Below are 19,635 nucleotides of genomic sequence, written 5' to 3' on the forward strand. Positions count from 1 at the left end.
GTGTCTTGAGCATGTCATTTAGGATCCCCGGCCCTCAGTGTCCCCTCCTATGAAATGGGGCTACTGATGGTACCCACATCATAAAGGCTCCGTGAGAGGCTTGTCAGTTAAAGAACAAGTGTTAGCTCAGGGCCTGGTAGATTTGTGAGCACTTGATAGGTGGGGCCTGGAATTATTATTATTCTAATCTGAAACCAAGTTCACATTCTCCACATCCTCTGCAGAGTCCAGATTCCATCCAGACTCCCAGGGGACCACTTCCAAGACTGGTAGGTGTGCAGGCTGGTGGCAGGCCCTGGTGCTGAGGACCTGGGATGCTCTGAACCCGAAGGCCTGGGGCAGAGCAAGATGAGGCAGGCAGGGACTTCCTGCGGCTGCAGGGCCCCTGGGCTGGCCGGGCCCTGTGCCGTGGGTAGTCGGCCACCCCAGGCCACTTATAGTCTTCTTCCAGCACTAACAGGTTACTAGCAGGGTCAGTGCAGGAGCACTGGGACACTGAGCAGAGCAGCTACTGTCAAGTTTTATTATGATGCCCAGACAGTGCTCTTGGGCCGCCCCATACCAGCGGCCATCGCCTAATATGGAGAAAGGTTGAGTTATCTGGGAAGAAGGCCCTTCAAAAAAGGGTGACTTCTCAGGGTGCAAGGGTTCAGGAGCCCACGTCTCCCCAGACTCACCCCTGCTCTGGGAAGCATGGGGCACTTGGGAAAGCTGATGGGGAGCGCCCAGGGCACTCCCGGACACAGTGTAAAGCCAGAGTGTCGGGCCTGGGGAGCCAGGGACTCACAGGAGACTCTCTGTCCTTGTCCCCTTTCCTTTGGTCTCCCCTTCCCCCACCTGCCCCTTAGCCACCCAGGCTTTGGTCTTATGCAGGAAGATGCTGGCATGACTCCCATTGGGGTGACTAGGAGTAGGGGTGCCTCAAGGGCAGACACAGAGCTGGGGAAGCCAAGAAACGTGTGGTGGACAAACGCTTCTGAGCCGCGTCTCTGGGCGTGGGGGGTTGCCACCACAGGAAAGCTGGTCTTCACTACATGTCTCTGGTGTCACTACATGTCTCTGGCACTCACAGGGTGGTGCCACATGGTGGTGGCATAGAGAGTAACCAGGAGCAGAAGACATGGCCCTCAGTGGAGTGACCCTGCAGCCCTTTAGGCCCCAAGATGGTCATATGCCAGAATGGGGGCACCAGGGAGTCGGAGACCCATGGACAAAAGTTCCAGGATCAACAGTGAAGGAAAGGAAGCATGTTTGAGGTGGCCCAGGAGCCCCCTCCACACACTCACACCCTTACTGTCGAGCTGCTGGTCAGGTTTCCAGCAGCCCTTGGTGAGGGCTGAGCCACTGAGCTCACAGAGCAAAGGTCAGAAGGGCAAAGATTGGTGAGGGTTCCTTGGACTCACACCCACTCAGGTAGCCTGCTCAGGTAGCCAAAGCTTGTGCTCAAAGAGCAGGCTGTCGTCAGCTGCAGGCACTGCCTTGGGGGAGGGGAGCTGGGCACTTGAGCAAGTAGAATTCTCTCTGTGTCTCCACCCTGACTGGGCCAGGGCCATTAAGAGCATGGGGCAGGGCACTCTGGTCCCTGCTCCTTGGGCCCCAGGAAAGCCAGGCAGTATGAATATGAATAATAAAGGTCATGCCTTCATTTATCCATTTATTCATTTAAAGGTGCTTCTCACAGCCACTCCTGCCTCTAGGCTTTTGCTTTTGCTGTGTCCTCTGCCTAGAAAGCTCTATTCTCCTGATCTTCTCCCTTCATTCCTGTCTGGGAAACCCCTTCCCCAAGGCTTCATTTCCCATTGTCTTCAGCACAGGCTTACTGTCATGGTGCCCAAGACACTGAGAATGTGAACCTCCCTCCACCCCACACACTGACCCTTGAGTTAGCCTGTCCAAGCCCCATAGGCCTACCTCCCTGTTTACTGGAATTGGCCTTGGATGTAGTGAGTTCATTAGCTCTGAGTCTTTGCTCCAGCTGTCCCTTCTGCCTGGCGTGCCTTGTCTGCCTCGTCACCCCCACCTCCTTGGCCCTGGCCTGGGCCAGGGGCACCTTTGCAGTGAAGTCTTCCCTGCTTCCTCAGCACCAGTACAAAGCTTATCACACAGTAGATGCCCGTGAAATGATGGCAGGAAGGAAAGAACAATGAATTGTGTTCTATTCTCAGCTCTGTTGGAGTCTGTTGCTGGTAACCTGGGAAAGTCACTTTGCTTGCTGGGAACTTGGTCTCCCATGACACGGTGCTAGATGAGAATTGGATGAAATGGCTTGCATTAAGCTTCTAAGAACCTTAGATTTTATGCAGAGGCTTCAGGCTATGGAAACTTCCCTGCCCATCCCCCAATACACCCTGATAATAACAAAATTAAACCATATAGCAGAAGTCACGGTGATTTACGGAGAATGCATCTGATCCAGGCACTGCCAGACCCTTGTCTGGTCCACACTCTGGGAGTCTCTGAGGGGTACAAAGGGCCCCATTTATAGATAAGGGAGTTGAAGCCTGGAGGGGAGGTGCCTTGTCCAAGGTCACACAGCTCAGTGGCTCAACTCCCTGCAAGAAGGCCAGCCCTCGTCATCCCAGGGGGCTCCCGATCTCCTGCCAGGGCCTCCTATGCTTAGCCACTGCCCTCCAATCCTAAGCTGTAAGGATAGGCCCTTTTGCTAATGCTTGACCATGATCTCAGGAGGCTCAGGCTCAGGGGCTGGCTGCCTTGCGAGCTGGGAACCCCATAGGCACGTAGAAGGGAAAAAGAGGTTCTGGAGGGCAGTCACTCATGCATTTGGCAGCAGGGGTGCTCCAGCCTGGGACCCCTGCCAGCCATAGGGAAACAGATGCCTGGTCCTAAATCCTGCTAGATTCCCAAGAAGTTGTCCTGGCCATGCCCCTGTCAGAACCACCTGTTGGGTGGCAGAGCCTGCCCCCACCTCAGCATCCATCCTTTGGGTAGGGAAGGGACCAGGGACCCTCTGCAGGACAGGTGGACAAACCAGGCCCTGGGCTCCTGCCCCAGTCTCCTCCAGTAACTTGTGTGGCCTAAGGCAGGGATTCATCCAAGCCTCAGTTTCCTCACTTGTGGAAGAGGATCAGAATGCCTGCTCGACTCAGGTGTAGGCCATTACACAGCAATTACCGGGCTTTCAGTGGAGGCGGGGGAGCCTGCAGAGGATTCCTGCACCTCTCAAACTGCACTCCTCTCTGTGCCCCCGGCAGACCTCATGCACACCTGGGAAGGAGGGAGAGACTGAGATGGGGAAGGCAGAAATCATCTTCCTCCTTCCTCCCTTGGTCAGTTAATCCTTGTGGCCACAGAAAACTAGGTCTCTCGTGGTCATTCCATTGTGTTTCAGAGAAGCTGGACTACCTGCCAGTGAGGGTTGAACTGGGGGGAAACCTGGCTGCCTGGGGCTCAGGCTTAATCACTAGGGGCTCCTACCTCTAAAGCCACCAGGTCATCCTCCTGAGAGCCTCCTGTAGCCTCACACAGAACTGGGGGCCTGGCCCTGCCACCTAATGTGCCAAATGGCCTTGGGCACTGGCTTCACCTCTCTGAGCCTCAGTTTCCTTACCTATAAACTGGGGCTACCCTGACTTGGCAGATTGCCCTGAGCATTAAACGAGAGGCTGTTTCGAATGGCAGGGCCCACTATCATCCTAGTGACGAGTCGATATGTACTATGCTGTCCCCTCCCTATACAGCTGGAGCCATCAAGGCCAGGAGGGGCAGGGCCTGCTGGGATCGGGCAGCTAGCCAGAGTCAGAGGCATGGCAGGCCAAGCCCCTAGCCTTGTGGTGCTTGCCCAGGCATCTCCCCATGGGTGTCCCCTGGGGGCCCACCTTAGTCTCAGCTCTGCCGCGGCTCCACCCCTGGTTAGTCCTTCTCCAGAGGCTTTACCTTGTGCCTGCCTCCCATGAGACAAGACACAGGATGCCAGGCCTGCCCCCGGCTACTAGGGTTTCCTCTGAGCTGGGGCTCAGCTAGGGGACTATGATCAGTGAGGGAGGACCCCGAGGTCCAGGTAACCCAAGACCTGGCAGCTCTGGTGGAAGCAGACTCGGGAGATCATTGGGGGACCAGCAATCAGGTGAGGCTCTATAGGGCAGATGGGACAGGGCTCCAGGAGTCATCCCGAGGCCCCCTGGCTGTCCCCTGCCTTTACTTCTCCCTGTACTCTATTCTCTCTTCCTCAGAGACCTCAGGGATGAGGCTGGGGCTTGGCAGCTGGACAGGGATGGATGAAGAAGGAATCCTGGGTGGTGGTATTCCCCAGGGATAGACGGCACACTCTGCCCTGACGGCTGAGGTCTACCTAACTGGGTACAAGTGGTTAGGGAAAGCTTCCTGGAGGAGGACCTGCCCGGAGACTGAGAAGGAGGTAGCTGGGTGTGGAGCACCAAGCAAAGGGAATGGCACAGGCAAATGCCCGAGGTGAGAAACTGCAGGCTGTCGTCCGGTGGGAGCTGAAAGAGCTTCCTCTCGCTGGAGTTCGGGGGCTAAGCATGCTAGGCCTGGTGGTCATGTGTGGACTTTGTCTTTTGTCCTGAGAGATCCTTCAGGTTGGGGAGTGTGTACTCCTTGACATGTTAGGAGGATTGTGTTACTGTGAGGAGAAAAAATTGAGGAGGTGAGGCAGTAGGGTTCTGAGTAGACAAGACTGCAGATGGCCAGATGAGAGACACTGGTGGCCCTGGCCAGGATGGCAACAGTGGGGACAAAGGAATGTGAGAAGTCAGAATGGGAGACTGAGGTTCCAAGGGGACAAACACCTGTATGAGCTTCCACATACCTGTATGGGCTGGGCTGGGGTGGCGACCACTGTGTGTGGGGAAAATGAACATGGGAGAAGGACCAGAGGCTGCCTAATGCAGGCCCACTTCAACCCATCCCAGCCTCCAGGAATCCTTTCTCCCTTCCCCCTCTTTTGGAACAACGTTTCTCCCTCAGGGAAGAAAAGTTTTTGTTTTTGTTTTTGTTTTCTACTTTGTAGCATGACTGTGCCAGCCCCCCCCACCACCACCTCCAACAGTGGCTGAAGTTTGGCTACCATCTGCCTTTTCAAAAGCCTGGGGGTTGGGGGGTGTGTGAAGGCTTCCTTGGGGCCTTCCTCTCTAGATGCCACTGGCTTCATGAGGATGGTATGGAAGGAGGGAGCTTGAGGAACAGGAGGGAAAACTGGGCATTTCTGCCGCCCCCCTTCCTTCCACCCACCCACCCCCACACGCCCCATCTGGCCCTTAGGTACATACACAAGAACCCAAAGTCAGATGCCACAGAGCACTCCCACCACAGCCCCGAAGGCCCAGCATTCAGACCCACTCACAGTTTCCCCAACTCCTGCTTCATCCCCCCTCCTGGCTTACCCTGGAGAGGAGTGGTGCCCAAACACACACAGGCCCAGGGGAGCTACCCTTCCCAGCCCAGAGGACACACCAGTATGGCTGCTTTGTAACATGAGGGAACTAGAGCAGACACCAGCATGAACTGCTCGGGATTCCAGGTTGTGAAACCTGAGGCCCAGTTGAAAGTCTAGTTCATCTTCTTTGCAAGGCCCCCAAGCGTGATTCCAGATCTCCCCCACACCTGGCAGCTCCTGTGATTCTGGGCCTGGTACCTGAGGCTGAGGCCTCTGTTCCAGTGCCTACCCTGGGGAAGCCTGGTGCAGCTGTACTCGGCTACCCCAAGTCTTCACCCCACTGGCCTAGAGTGGAAGTATAAAGGGCCCCACATGAAATCCGTCTGACAGCTTAGACTGTGTACCCCAGCCCTTGACCCAAGTGCCATCCTCTATCCAGAAACTTCAGCCTTCTTCCTCCCCTTCCTCCACTGCCCTGGGATGAGTGCCCAGTGCTCACGGGCCCCAAGGGGCTGGCCTGGGAACTGCCTGTGTCTCTTGCCCTAAGGGCTCACCATTCCTGCTGCCCAGGCCTGCCCAGCGGCCTGGCTCCCTGCCTAGCTGCTGTGGCCAAGGTAGCCACAGCCTGTGCCCACAGAAGCCTGTGGGTAGAGGCAGGGCTCAGACGTGTGACGGTGCTGGGGTGGGCAGTAGACTGAGGGCGAGACCCTAATCCCTGGGGAGGTTAACCTCTGCCTCTGCCCACTGTAGGCTGCTGGGCATGGGGTCAGAGCTTTGTCTGGCCAAGGGAGCTCACAATCTGGAGAGCTGGGCATGGATAGCCCAGCAGTCTGTTTCTAGTCGTAGGCACAGGCTGGGTCCTCTGCTCTTTTTTAATGTTTATTTTTGAGAGAGAGACAGAGACAGAGCACAAGAGGGGTGGGGGCAGAGAGAGAGGGAGACACGGAATCCAAAGAAGGCTCCAGGCTCTGAGCTGTCAGCACAGAGCCAGCAGCCAGGCTCAAACTCACAAACCACGAGATCATGGCCTGAGCCAAAGTCCAACACTTAACCGACGGAGCCACTTAGGCATCCCTGCTCCCAACATTTCAGTCCATCCTCAGAGCAGCCCTAAGGGGTAAGGGAGCCCCAAGGGGGCTACTCAAGGTCACATAGCCAGTTAGTGTGGAGGCTGCATGTTAGTTCTTCCTACTCTGGAGCCTCTGCCCCATGTGGTTGGTGCCTCAGGAGAGGCCCTGGACAGTGTGGGTGGAGTGCGTAGAGCTGAGGGGAGAGCTCATAGAAAGCAGAGGACCTCCTTGGTTAGGGGACAGACATCTGGGAGGCTCCCTGGAGGAGGACTTTTTTGTAGGGGTCCTTGTTAAGATGGTTAAAGAGCTTGATGGAATGGCATTCCAGGGACAAAGCACAGCTTGAGGAGAGGCAGGGGTTTTGATGAACAGTGAGGGGGGGGGGACATAGGTGAGTGGGTTGGCTGGGGTGTCCTGGTGCCCCAGGGCCTCTTATACCCCTGGAGGACCTGGGATAGAGGGTGCTGGCTCTGGGAGTGTGTGGGCACTTTGCTCAAGCTCTGCTGGTCCAACTGGCCCAACCACTTCTCTTCAGGCCCTGCTCACAGTCATGCTAAGAGCTATTGGCAAACTCTGGGTGAAGTTTGGGTCAGGAGCCTAGGATCCCCCAATCCTGATCTCAGGGCAAAATTACTAAAGGGTCCTGAGCCCCAGAATGCTCTATCATCTCCTCTAGAAAGCCTGCCCTGATTTGGACCTCCAACACAACAATTTCTAACATACAGTCACAGCATGGAAGGTAGGTCTGTCCGGGGAGATTAAGTTATTGGAGGAATTATGGGAGATTTCTACTTTCCTCTGAAAGCTAGTCTTTATTTTCCTTATTTGCTCTGTTTTTCATCAGCAACAGTTAATGTATATCATTACTTTTCTAGGTTTCTGTGACTCTCTCCCCCCTATCGCTTATCCCCTATCCACCCCTGTCCTCACGATCTTCTTACAGGTTTTCAGCCCAGGGGGCAGGATGCTGGACCACCCTCACTCCCAAGAACTCAGTTGCGCCACCCATGAAATGGGCGTGTTCAGGTCTTCCCGACTTTCCGGGTCTGAGACGGCAGCGGGGAAGGGCGAGGAGAAGCAGGCGCCACCCGGCGCCCGAGCCCAGGTGTCGGCGCCAGTTCAGCCTCCAGGTGGCTGCCCAACCCGGAATAGAGCCGTCTCTTTTATAGTCGGGCGTGCGTCACGGGGCTGGGCGGGGACTCTGGCCCGTCTGGGAAAGGCTTCCCTGGGGCGGGGCGGGGCGGGGCCGGCTCGGGAGTGGGTACCCGAGCGCGAGACGTGCCTGCGGGGGCCTGTGCAGCTGTCAGGGTGCTGATGGGATGTGTGTGCCGCAAGGTGGACGCCGCTGTGCCTCCGGTTCTTCCCTCCCCTGCCCACCTGAAGGGCCGCTGGCCCGCGCAGAAACTGCGCCCCAGATCCTTACGGGCTAAATGGCTCGGTTTACGCGCTGCGGGGGAGCAACTGAGGCATGGGCAGGCCAGAAGGCCAGGGGGCTAGCGAGCTCTGTGGGTGACTGGGCTGCTCAAACTCCCAGGTGTCAGAACCTAGTGTGAGATATAGCAGATCAGAGCAAGGGTGCTGTTGCGTGTGCGCGGGATGGGGGTGGGGGAGGTGGTGGTGGAGAAGAGCTGGGGGCTCCCTTGGGAGCCAGGGAAAAACCTTCTTTCTGATTCTGCCTTTGACAGCACCGATGTCAATCCAGCCCCCTCCACACCCCTTTGGGGGTAGAGGGGCAGAGGAGCTGGAAGTGGGGACTCAGGCGGGCCGGGGCTGTGCCATGGTCAAGGTTAGGACTGGGGCAGGCCAGGGGCTGTGTACTGTAAAAGCCCCAGAAAATCCCTGTGTCCTGCGCCCTCAGAAAATACCTGCCCCTTGCCTACCCTAAGTATTTCGCAAGTTTCACCTGAACACGAATGTATTGAGTACTGAATTTGGGGACTATTAGCTGGGCCTCATCAATTCTGTTTGGCAGTTAACACCAACATAGGCCGAGTCTCATGCCTAGTGCCTGTAAGCCTGGTCTCTCCCATCCTCCCAACCACCCACCAGGCCAGTATTACCTTTATCATCTCCATTCCACAGATGAGGAGGCTGAGGCACAGTTAAGTCACAGGTGATGAGGATGTGAACCTGGCCCCTCAAGCCCTTGGCCTGGCACTCTCCTACCATGTGGCGCTGCTCCCAAAAGCCCCACTGCCTTACTTGCCCCCTACCCAGTGCTTGAAGCTGAAAAGAGGGATTTCATGACCCTCTTGGTGGCCTGGAGTATAGCCACAGGTTGGACCATGTGCCATGTTCCCTTTCAACCTGCATCTCCCAACAGCTCTGCCATCCCCAGAAATCACCCAGGTGCAACATCCTTGCTGGCCTGGGCCCCCTGCTTCAGAAACATGAGTGACTCTACCTTGGCCAGGCCAGCACTCTGGGTGTGATGAGGATAGTGCTGGCAGCCAGAGCCTCAGGGACAAGGATGATGATACGAAGAAGCAGAACAGAGAGCCAGAGGCAGAGAGGCGAGGACAAGGACCAACTCTTGGCAGAGATCAAGGGTGGGGGGACCCCATCCTTCCCTCAGCTAGGTGGGCCCCAGGGACAGAGGAAGGTTCGGGTCTTTTCCATGTTGCTTGGCTGAGTCCTGGACTTCCTGCGGAGGGGCCTGGGGCCCTCCCAGCATTCATGGCCTATGGGTTGGGTAGGGGGTGCACTGGTCATGCTAGCCCTCCTCTAGACAAACCCTCCAGGGAGCCCGGAGAGGAAGAACCCTGGGTGGGTGCTGGGGGTAGGAGACTGGAAGCTGCCCACCACTATCTGTGATGGGCCTGTTTCCTTGGCTGCAAACCCGGAGGAGGAAGAAGAGAAAGTACCACTTCCTGGTGACTGCCATGGGCCCAGCCCTGCTTGGGGATTTACACCCCATGTCATGAGAGGCCATCAAGGGCTCTTCCAGGGCTGACAGCCTGTGACTCAGCAAAGTGATGATACCTGTGCCCCTGGCCAGTGTGAGCTGAGCCCTCACCAGGCGTCCACCCTGGCTGAGGTTTCCCGCACATCATCTCACCTAACCCTTACTCAGCCCCTGACGTGAGTCTGTCATCAGCCCCTTTCTCAGGTGAGGACTCAGGATCAGAGAGGTGTGGTTGCCTGCCTGAGGTCATACAGTTAGCATGTGATACATCCCAGGCTAGCGCCCAGGCTAGCTCCCAGGCCTCAGTAGGCCCTTCGAAGGCCAGGAGCAGGCAAGTTATGAGGGAAGCTCGTGTAGACCCTGCCCTGGCCCACCCAGTGTGGCATCCAGGAATAGTTCCACCATGCATAGTGGCTCCAGCTGACCTTGGTCTGGACTCCTGGACCCCACACAAGCCTATTCTCCCTGGATCCCACACAAACCGATTCTCCCTGGGGCCCCTGGTCTCAAGCTTTGTCTCTGCATCCTTCCTCTCCCCTCGTCACAGCATGGCCTGCACAGCCTTAGCTTCTCTGCCCCTTTTGGGTTATCAGACTCCCCCGTGAAGTCTCCAGAAGAGAAAGATTGGCTGAAGTCAGTGTATGCTCACAGCCCCTGAGCCCATGTGTCTGCCTAATCCTGAGGGCCCAGAAAGTACTTCCTGGTGTCTAATTTCAATCTGTCTTGCTCCCACATACCAGCCCTGCTCTAAAGCCCTGGTTCTCAACAAGGTGTGATTTTGCCTGCTCCCCCTGCCCCAGGGGCATTTGGCAGTGTCTGGAGACATTTTTATCTGTCACAACTTGAGGGAGAGGAGTGCTGTTGGCATCTAGTCAGAGGGCAGGCATGCTGCTAGACATCCTGCAAGGAACAGGACAGTCTTCATAACAAGGAATTAGCTGGCCTGAAGGACAGTAGTGCTGAGATTGAGAACACTTGACATAAAACTTGGACTTGGGAGCCAGGCCGACTCTGGTTTAAAGCCTGCCTCTGCCATTCACTAGCCGTGTGCCCCTGGGCAAGTGGCCTTGCTTCTCTTTGAGATTCAGTTTGCTCTTCATCCTAAGTGACACTAACAGTGGCCCTTACCTTATGGGGTCTTGAGAACTGATTGAATTGAATCTAATAGCGGGCATGGGGCCTGGCACTGGGGAAGCACCATTAGTGATAGCCATTATTCTTCCTTTCCGTTTTCTAAGGTGAACCGCAGGGTGTGGGAGCAAAATTCTGGTGGCTGGATCTGGAGATCCCCAAGGGTCAACCCTCCTTTGCCCTCCCTCCAGCTGTCCCTGGTACAGGGTGGGCCTACTGTTGATGCTGAGGGAGAGACTACTTAGCTGCGGTAGACCTGGAGGGAGGAGCCGGAAAGGAAACTTGATCCCAGGTGGACAAAAGTCACCTGAAGCTCATCTTCCCTCCAGCCCAACCCCAGGGAAGCCATGGGCTAGGGGGTGGGGTGGTGGTGAGAGAAACAGGACACAAAACACACTAATGAATACAGTCCCTTAGCTCAGGGAAGTACCATAGATTCACAGCTGGGCATCAGGGAGGAGTGTCCTGTGAGTGGACACAACCAAGACAGGTAGAGAGACATGGGGGTGGGTGGGAAATGGCATTTGGAGCCCAGGGAATAGAATGTTCAAAGATCCAGTTGTGAGGGGTAAGGCGTAAGGTTTATTTTCCAGATGCTATCCAGTGTGGTCAAGAGGGATCCGGCTTGGTGGGAAGAGCCAGCCCCAGTGGGGCATCAGGTCTAGGAACGTGGACATAAACCAGTCTTCAAAATAAGCCCTCCTCTCCAGGTATAGGATATCAGGGTCCCCTTTTGCTCTGTGGTGAAAAGAATCATTGTAGTTTTTCTCTTTCCAGTCCAGCCCAGTCCCCCACCCCTCTTCAAACAGAGTTTTGGGATCCACATGTCTGCCAGGGCTCTCCATCCCAAGAGGTCTCACTAAACCCCTCCTCCTCCCAAACCACCCACAGCTCCATGACCCACCTGGTCTGACCCGTTCTCCCCACACATCTTCCACAACCCAGGGCCCTCCCACCTGCACAACGTGGCACCCCCTCTGTCCGCATCCATTCTCCCAGGAGACCACTCCAATGTAACAGCTGCCCTACCTACTCCGTGAGAAAACCAAGTCTCTGCCATAAGCCCCTTACGTCAACTCGGGCCTCCTCAGGAATTGCCCCCCGTTTCCAACCAACCATTAGGCTCCCACTGGAAGGCCTGGGACCTGGAATCCTCTTCTTTGCCTCTGGAAAATGACATTTCTTTGGAGCGTGCAGTCATCAGCTCTTTCCTTTCTGAGCTTTGAGGGCCAGGGAATGGACTCCTTGGGTCTCTCTCCATCCCCAGACTTTAGGCCCAGAGGGTACCCAGTGAATAGATGAGTGAATGAGTTATACCTGACACCCAAGTTTCAAGTATGGAAAGGAAACTCAGGCGCCTGTTAGGGGAGGTGGGGAGCTCTGGAAGGTGGGAACAGAAGCCTGCAGGATGAAGATAGAGGCTGCTCCAAAATCGCTCGACCAGCAGTGACAGACCAGCTAGAGCCTCCCACCCCGGAGCCTCCTCAGCTCCTCTCAGGACCAGGGACGGGACCAGCCGGCCTGGCAGCGGGCACCGGGCCCGGTCGCGTCCGCACTCCCTCCAACAGGAAGAGAGAGAGAGAAAGAGAAAGAGAGAGAGGCCGGGCGCGGCGGGCCAGCTGGCCGGTGGGGAGTCCCGGGCGTGGGCGCTGGGAGCTGGGGAAGCCCCGCCGGCACCTCCCTGGCCACGGTGTGCAAGGGGTGGAGAGTGGGGTAAGGGGTTGAGAGAGCGCCCCCTTCCCGCGGGCCTCAGCGAACTCTTCTGTAAAGTGGCGCCCCTTCTGAGGGCTGGTGCGCGCGCCGAGGTCTGGCAGGGGCCGAGGCACGCCGAGACCCGCAGAGAGCGACCGCCACCGGGAGGCGGGGCCGGGACCCCCCTCCTCTCCGCCGCGGGGGCGGGGCCTTAGGGGGGCTGGCCCTTGTGAAGGCGGGCCCTGAGCGGGGGCGGGGCCGGGGCAGGCACCTGGGTGAGGTCGCGCCGCCCCGCCCCCTTGCACTTCCGTGTGCAGCGGCTCGTGAGAGGGAGGCTGCGGCACCGGGATCCCCGGAGCGACCCTCGGCATCCGCCCGCCGCGCTGAGGCCCGGACGGGACTCACCGGCCTACGGGCCTGTCCCGGTCGGGCCCGCATCCATCTTCGTCCGCGCGCGCGCCCCGGAACCGCGCAGGGAGCTGGACCCCAGCCGTCGCGACCCCTGGCGCCTGGCGGTGCGCGGGAGGTGAGTGAGGGCCGAGACCGGACGAGGGACCTGGGCTACCCTCAGGGCGCGCCGCCCCTCCCTTCCCCCTCTCCGATCCGGTTCCCGTTTCCGAAACTGAGAAACTGAGCCGCGGCCAGCGAAAGTCCCGCCGCGCTCCGAGACCCGCCGGTGCCTCCGTCCCCCGTCCGTCGGTGCCTCCGTCCCCCGTCCGTCGGTCTGTCCCTCCGTTCAGCGGTACGGGCCGAGGCCCTCTTGTGGGTCCGCTCCCGGCCCCTCTACCCGCCTGAGTGTCCCCAGACCCTCCGAGCGTCCGCCCGTCCCCCTCGAATCCCTGGGGCCCTCGGTCGGTCCATCTGTCCCCACCCCCTCTTGTGTTCCCGCGTCCGAGTCTTCCTAGTCTCAATCTGTCTATCCTTAGCCCTCCGCGTGCCCCACCCCCACCGCACCTCCCGCCGCCCCCTGGATCCTGTCCTCCCGGAGCCGCGCCCCCAACCCACGCTCGTCGCCCCCTGCCGGTCCGGCCGCCTCTCCTTTTCTACCGCGGAGCAGAAGCCAGGCCGGCTGCCCTGCCTCGCCGCCCGCCCCTGGGTTTCTGCCCGGCCCAGCCCGAGCGGCGCCTCCTTCTCGCTCTCTCTCTCCTTTCAGTCTGGGTGTCTCCGTCGGTCTTTCTCCATCTGTCTCCGGCTGGGCGTGGCTCCAGTCTCCACCATCCCCCCCCCCCGTTACCATCCCGCCCCTACGCCCCTCTGAGCCCCCCTCTCCTGGGGGCCACTTCCAGGTCCCGTCGGTCCTAGCCCCTCAGCAATTCAGAGGCCACCGTCCCGCCCCGTGGGGCCCCGGCCAGGTGAGGGGAGGGAGTGGAGGAGATTCAGGGTGAAGAGGCTGGAGGTGGGCACCATCAGAACTGTTCTACCTCCCAGACTCTCTCATTTCCTCCCGTCTGGGAAGGGAGATCCCCACTAAGCCCCCCACTCACACCTGGTCAGAAGGATTTGGTGTGCATAGGGGCATCCTCTTCTCCTCTGGTCCCTACTGTGTATGGTTGGACTTGACTCCTTGTAACGAGTCGCCTGTATCTGGACATATAGGTACATTGTTCCTGTCTGCGTGTGTGTTCTTTGTCACGGTGTCTGGGGCTTGCTTCTGTGGTCCTTTCCCACATGTGTGACTTGCTTGTATACACGTGTGTATGTCTGTGTGTCCTGAGGCTCTGTGTGCCCTTTGCAAGGATGTGTGTACTATGTCTTGGTGTGTTCTTTATGACCAGACTCCCATCTGTGTGTTGCGGTGTGTGTGTGTGTGTGTGTGTCTGTGTGCCTTTGTGTCCCTTGTGTGTCTGGACTGTCCTATGTTGCACACTGAGGGTGCCATGGTGACCCACTGGCCATATACATTTGAGCTGTTAATTTTGAGAGCCTGTGTTAGCCCACCAGGCTCATGTGTGTGTCTGAGTGTGGGAATGTGTGTACATTCTTTCTTCCTCTCCTTCTGCTACTGAGCCGCTGTGACCAGGCTGACCTGGTCATTGAGGGAGGGGACTGGTCCCTTGAGTTTCCTCGTTCCTGCTGTGGACTGAGTTGGGGTGCGGTGGACAGGCCAGTAGAGGGCAGCCCTGTGTGTGTGTGTGTGTGTGTGTGTGTGTGTGTGTGTGTGTGTGAGATGTACAGATGTTTGGACAGCTGTACCTGGCCATAGGCTGGTATAAGAGATCTGGTGTGTTTAGAACTGTGGCTGGGTGAGATTGGCTGGTGAGTGTGTGACTAGTGGGAGACTCAGTCTGACTGTATGAAACTGCTAGTCTGTGTGCTTGGGAGTCCCTTGATTGCAGGGAACCGAGAGTGTGGTGCCTGCACCCCCTGAGGTGACAGTGCTGGGAGGGAAGGTGAGAGCCCCCTGGTGTGTGATAATGTGGGAGACTGTGAGGGTGTGGATGTGCACGGGCACCTCAAGGCCAGCCCAGGTTCCTGGGGAGGCGGGGAAGGCCTCCATCTCTCGCCCTCCTCTGCTTCTCCAAGTTGAAGGGTACCTGAGGGCAAATCCTTGGGTTTGCAGTGTTGTGACCAAGACCTAGGGCTCTGGACCCAGAGGAAAGATGGGCTCAAATATTCACTGTGCCTCTTAAGGGCAGGAGACTGGAGCTAGGCCTCTCTAAGGCTGAGTCCCCTTAATTGCAGAAGAGAGAAAGTTGCTGTGGGGGCTCAAGGTCTTGTGTCAATGGCCCTCTAACACAGGTTTGCTTGGCCCACAGTCAGAGCTCGACACATGCTAAGTCTTATTTGGTGACCACTCCCCCCTGCCTACTCTCTGGTTTCCATTCTCCTGGGAGCTGGGCTAATAAAAGCCCAGATAGTCCCCCACCCAGTTTCCTTTTAGTGATGTGTCTGGTGCCCCCTCCCATGCCCTTGACCAGACTGCTTGCGGGAGGGCCAAGGGTGGGCAGAGACCGGCAGCCTTATTCAGCCCACTTGACACCTGTCCAGTGTCAGCAGCACTGGTGGGGGAGATAAGGCAGGTGGGGGGGGGGTGATTTGGAGCTTGATTGCAGGGTGCTGACACCATTTAGCTGCCACAGCTAATTGGAATTTAAATTAAAATTAGAAATAAAGTACAGACAAGCCTGAGGATGCCTCAGTCCCTAGGGAGCAGTGACGTGATGTGGGGGGAGGAGGTCTTCAGCGGGGAGGAGGAGCTCACATCTGGGGAGAGGAATCTTTTGGCCTGCAGGAAAAGCACTCAGGTCTTTGAGCCAGGAGACCTGGGACACCTTGCTGTCTTTGCCATTCCTTCCTTCTAGGATCTCTCTGGGCCTCAGTTTTTTTCAGCTGTATAATGGGCACAATATTAATATGAGAATCACCTGAACTAGAAGGTGCAAAACAAGGAATAAAAAAGTGTCACAAGGTGCTTGGGTAGCTCAGTCGGTTGAGTGTCCAACTTTAGATATTGGTTCATGTCGTGATCTCCTGGTCCAGAAATTTAGCCCCTTGTAGGGCTCTGTGCTGAGCATGGAGCCTGCTTAAAATTCTCTCTCTCTCTCCCTCTCTCTTTGTCCCCTCCTTCAAGATAAATAAATAAACATTTTTTTAAAAATGTCACTATTCATTCAGTACTCCCAAGGTGAGTCCAGCAGGAGAGCTATATTGTGCCACATCACTGGGGCCTCTGCCTGGAGAGATGTACTCTCCTCATTTTAAAGATAAAACAAACTGTGGCTCAGAGAAATTGCCTCAGGCCACAGAGCAGTGCCCCCACCCCCCATTGCCGGTAGGTCTCCTAAGTCACAGGGCAACCTCTTGCAGACAGCCGTCGCTTTTTTGCAGCGTCTGTAGTCTGGAAATGCTCTGAGGGCTGAGACACAGTGATCCAGCCCCTGGCATGGAGAGGACATGGGGCCGGTGCCCCGGAGAAGTTGGGCCCAACATCCCACTTCACAGAAGAGAAAGCTGAGTCCAAAGAGGCTGAGGTCTCAGAGCCAGACGGGGCTGAGCCGGGCCATGTTGGCCGTTCTGGGGCTGACTGGTGGGGAGAGCCTGTTTGGCAGCGCCTCCCAGCTCAGCTGTTTTCCCTTGTTCCTGCAGGTCTGCCTGGAACTGGCCCAGGTGAAGGCGGCGGGCCGACTTCTGGTGGTGGTTGTGTGGCGGTGGCCGCAGCAGGAGCCAGGACTGAGGGCAAGGGGGAGCCGCGAGCCCTGGGTAAGACTGCATCCTCCTAGACAGACGGAAATATGGACAGTGTGCAAGGATAGCCCTCTTCTTTTGTCTCTTCCCCATCTGCTGGGGATGGGTTAGGTCGGTTAGGAGGAGGGTCACACAAAGTCCTTGGGTTGAGTGTGGGGCCTGGGTGCCCAGAAGGGGCAGTGCTTGGCCTTGCTGATGAGGGCTCCCTGCCTGGCACTGGCTTTTGTCCCAGAAAAGACTGTGGCCTTGGCGCTCAGAGGCCTGGAGCCCACCAGCCGTCTGGGGTGAGGAGGGGTGACATTTTGCTGGTTAGTTAGAAAGAAGGTGGGGTCACGGCACGTGGGTGGCTCAGTCACTTAAGTGTCCGACTTCGGCTCAGGTCATGATCTCACAGTTTGTGAGTTTAAGCCCTGCGTCAGGCTCTGTGCTGACAACTCAGAGCCTGGAGCCTGCTTCAGATTCTGTGTTTTCCTCTCTCTGCCCCTCCCCTGCTCATGCTCTGTCTCTCTCTGTCTCTTCTTTTTTAAAAAAAGAAGGTGGGGTAGGTGCCAAGGGTTGAGGGTGGATGTATCCACTGTTCTGTGGCCCCTTGTCTCTGTCTCAGGCTGTCACCGTCATCACACGGGGAAACTGAGGTTTGCCCTGGGCCCCACAGTGGGTTGGACACCAAGCCGAGAATGGAATGAAGTCTTCTCCTGCGCTCTCTTCCACACCCCAGTTCCCTCATTTGCCCAGCCTCTCTGGGGCAGAGGAGAGATTCAGAATTCTCCTCCTCAGCCCCCAGATGAGTTAGGCAGTCTCTAAGTAATGCTGGGGAAGGCTGCACCCTCTCAGGCTCCTTCTAAAGCTAAAGATTCCTTCTTTTGGGGCCAGACCTCCTTCTTTTTGCCTTCATTATAATGAAAACAGCCCTGAGAGTTACCCCTCTAGTGTCCAAAGTTCAGTGGACAAGATTCTGGGAGTGCAATTGGGGTGGGGGTGTTGCTGAGGGTACCAGGAACCTAGGTGGTGACAGTGGGGAGGGGTGGCAAAGGTGGTCTTTCCTCCCAGAGGCCTCCCTGATCAACCCCTGCTCCTGCCCCTACTGCCCTGCTCCTGCCCCTACTGGTATCTATAAGTTTGCAGGGGACGGTGGGGGTGGGGGTGGTGAATGGATCAGTGGGGGCTGGGCTCTCAGAGCTTAACTCAGAGGGGAAGCACGGCAGGAGGGCAGGGCCCTGGCTCCTGGGGATGGGAGTGGGGGCTGAACAAGGGCAGGGTCATCACTGGGTCTGCTGTTTATTCAACTTACCGTCAAACCTGGTGTGGGGAGGAAGTGACATGTCCTTGCCTGGCTGGGAGCCTCTGTTACCTGAGGTCTGGGGCCCACCCCCTCCCAGCACTAAGCCTCATTCCCTAACAAGTTCAATCAATTAGTCTGGGAGCCAGCACACTTTCAAAGCTCAAACGTCAGCTCCCCAGCTGGCGCAGACGTAGGTGTGCTCACACAGGGATACAGAAACCAAGCTGCCCTCTGTGCCCAGGCCTGCACACCCTCAAGTGCCCACACGGGCACCACACATGCATGCACACATCCACAGGCATGTTGAAACACGCATGCAGGTGCTCGGCCAGCCATCCTTGCACTTAGAAGCCTGCCCACACACACCACACTGCCCATCTTGGGTCAGGAAGCGGGGTCCTTGGTCAGGGTCACGGCCCAGCCTGTGTCTGGCACTGAGGGTGAGGTTTGAGGTGTGGTTGTGACCACAGGTGCTCCAGCGGGCTGGGCCACACTGGGAGGTGGGCGCTGCCTGCCCAGGCGTTCACCAGCCATCCTGCTCACCTGGGCCAGACCCCCAGGCTGTCCAGGACTTGGTATGGGGGTGGGGTGGGAAGGACGATGGGGGGACGTCAGCTGTGCTGGCACCGTTTGTGGCTGCTGCCGCAAGGAGGAAGTGGGCTGCCTGTGGTCATGGGGCCAAGGTGCTTGAAGGTGGGTGGGGGTCCAATCAGTTCCTCTGTCCCCCGCAGTGTCAGTGCCCAGTGGAAGTGAATTGTTGGGCTCTGGCGGCCAGGAGGCAAGCAGGGTACTTTTCCCAGGGCGGTCTGTACACTTTCCAAGGCCTGGGCCCAGGGAGAGGCCTGTCCATCCGAGGTGTTTCCGGAGGCTCACTTCCCCTGGGCTGCCCAGGAAGTGGTTTCAGAGTGGGACTGACCAGCCCTCCGGCTGTGGCCTGCCCCGCCCCAGCCTTGCCTGTGAGGGGAGCAGTGCCTGGCCAGTGGGTTAGGCTGACTGACCAGGCTTCCCACTGCCAGGGCTGACCAGGCCTTGACGGAGGTCCAAGGAGAGGGTTCGGGGGGCTGAGGCTATGAAGTCCCCTGCAGCCCCCATCACCCCAGCTCCTCCTTTCCTCTAAGCTGTACCCTGAGGCTCAGGCGCTAATTCTGGCAGGCAGAGCCTCCTCGCGTGAACTGGTGTCGGCTGGGTTGCGTTTCAGGGATTAGCCGGCTCCAAGCTGTACGAATGAACCTGGACAAGTGGCTTTGGTGCCTGGTGCCTCATCTTTCTTCTCTGACAGATGAGACAATGATAGCATCCGTCTTCTTGCGGTTGTGCTGGAAGCTACAGATAATGTATGCAAAGTAGCTAGCATCTTGCCTGGCACTTTATTAGCGTTTAAAGGGTAAAAAGTGGAGTTATGTAAAGCACTTAGCACTCAGTTTGTGGTAACTATCTCCTAAAACAGCAAGTGGTTCTGATGGTGGGGTTATTATTGTCTGAAGGCCTGGGCACTGACCCAGTGTCACAGGGCCAGGTGGCTGACACAGCCGGGCTGAGAAGCCAGGCCTCAGCTTCCCTCACTCCCCCTCCGTTCTGCCTCCCGGTGGTGATGCTGCAGGGTGGGGAGGGTTTGTTCCCCGTCCTCTGAGGAGAGGAGCGCCAGGGTGGAGCAGCTGTGCCCACTCAGCAGCCCAGCCCCCTCATTCCCTTTCAAAGGGAGGAAAATAGATCTCCTGACAAATGGATGCAGGGAAGAGAAAGGCAGCTGCCTGCTGCCCCCTCAGGCCTCCCCTGGGCCCCTTCCCTGACTTTGGTCCCCTGCAGGACGTTGGGCTTGGAGAAACTGACACTGGCAGTGAAGGGTGGGTGGTGAGTCCTCCTGCCAAACTGCCTACCCTTTGGACCCCTGGAGTCAGCCTGTGGACTGGGAAGGGGGTAGACATCTGGGGATAGAAAGTCCCCCTATACACATATCCATACATATATCCTTGACACGTGGCAGTTGGTGGCAGGGACATGCCTGTGCTAGCGACAG

General features: G+C 57.4%; 1 protein-coding gene across 1 annotated transcript in view; it reads left to right on the top strand.

The window, feature by feature from the left end:
- The first annotated feature begins 12,471 nt into the window (after positions 1-12,471).
- PRKCD (protein kinase C delta) overlaps positions 12,472-19,635 on the top strand; it is a 29,658-nt gene continuing 22,494 nt past the window's right edge. The window contains exons 1-2 of the mRNA XM_039243653.1: positions 12,472-12,677; positions 16,238-16,351. The gene's annotated coding sequence lies outside the window, so the exon portion shown is untranslated. The remainder of the gene's footprint in view (positions 12,678-16,237; positions 16,352-19,635) is intronic.

The sequence above is a fragment of the Hyaena hyaena genome, unplaced genomic scaffold (genome assembly GCF_003009895.1).
Source record: "Hyaena hyaena isolate Hyena2069 unplaced genomic scaffold, ASM300989v1 scaffold_231, whole genome shotgun sequence".
Classification (NCBI taxonomy): Eukaryota; Metazoa; Chordata; class Mammalia; order Carnivora; family Hyaenidae; genus Hyaena; species Hyaena hyaena.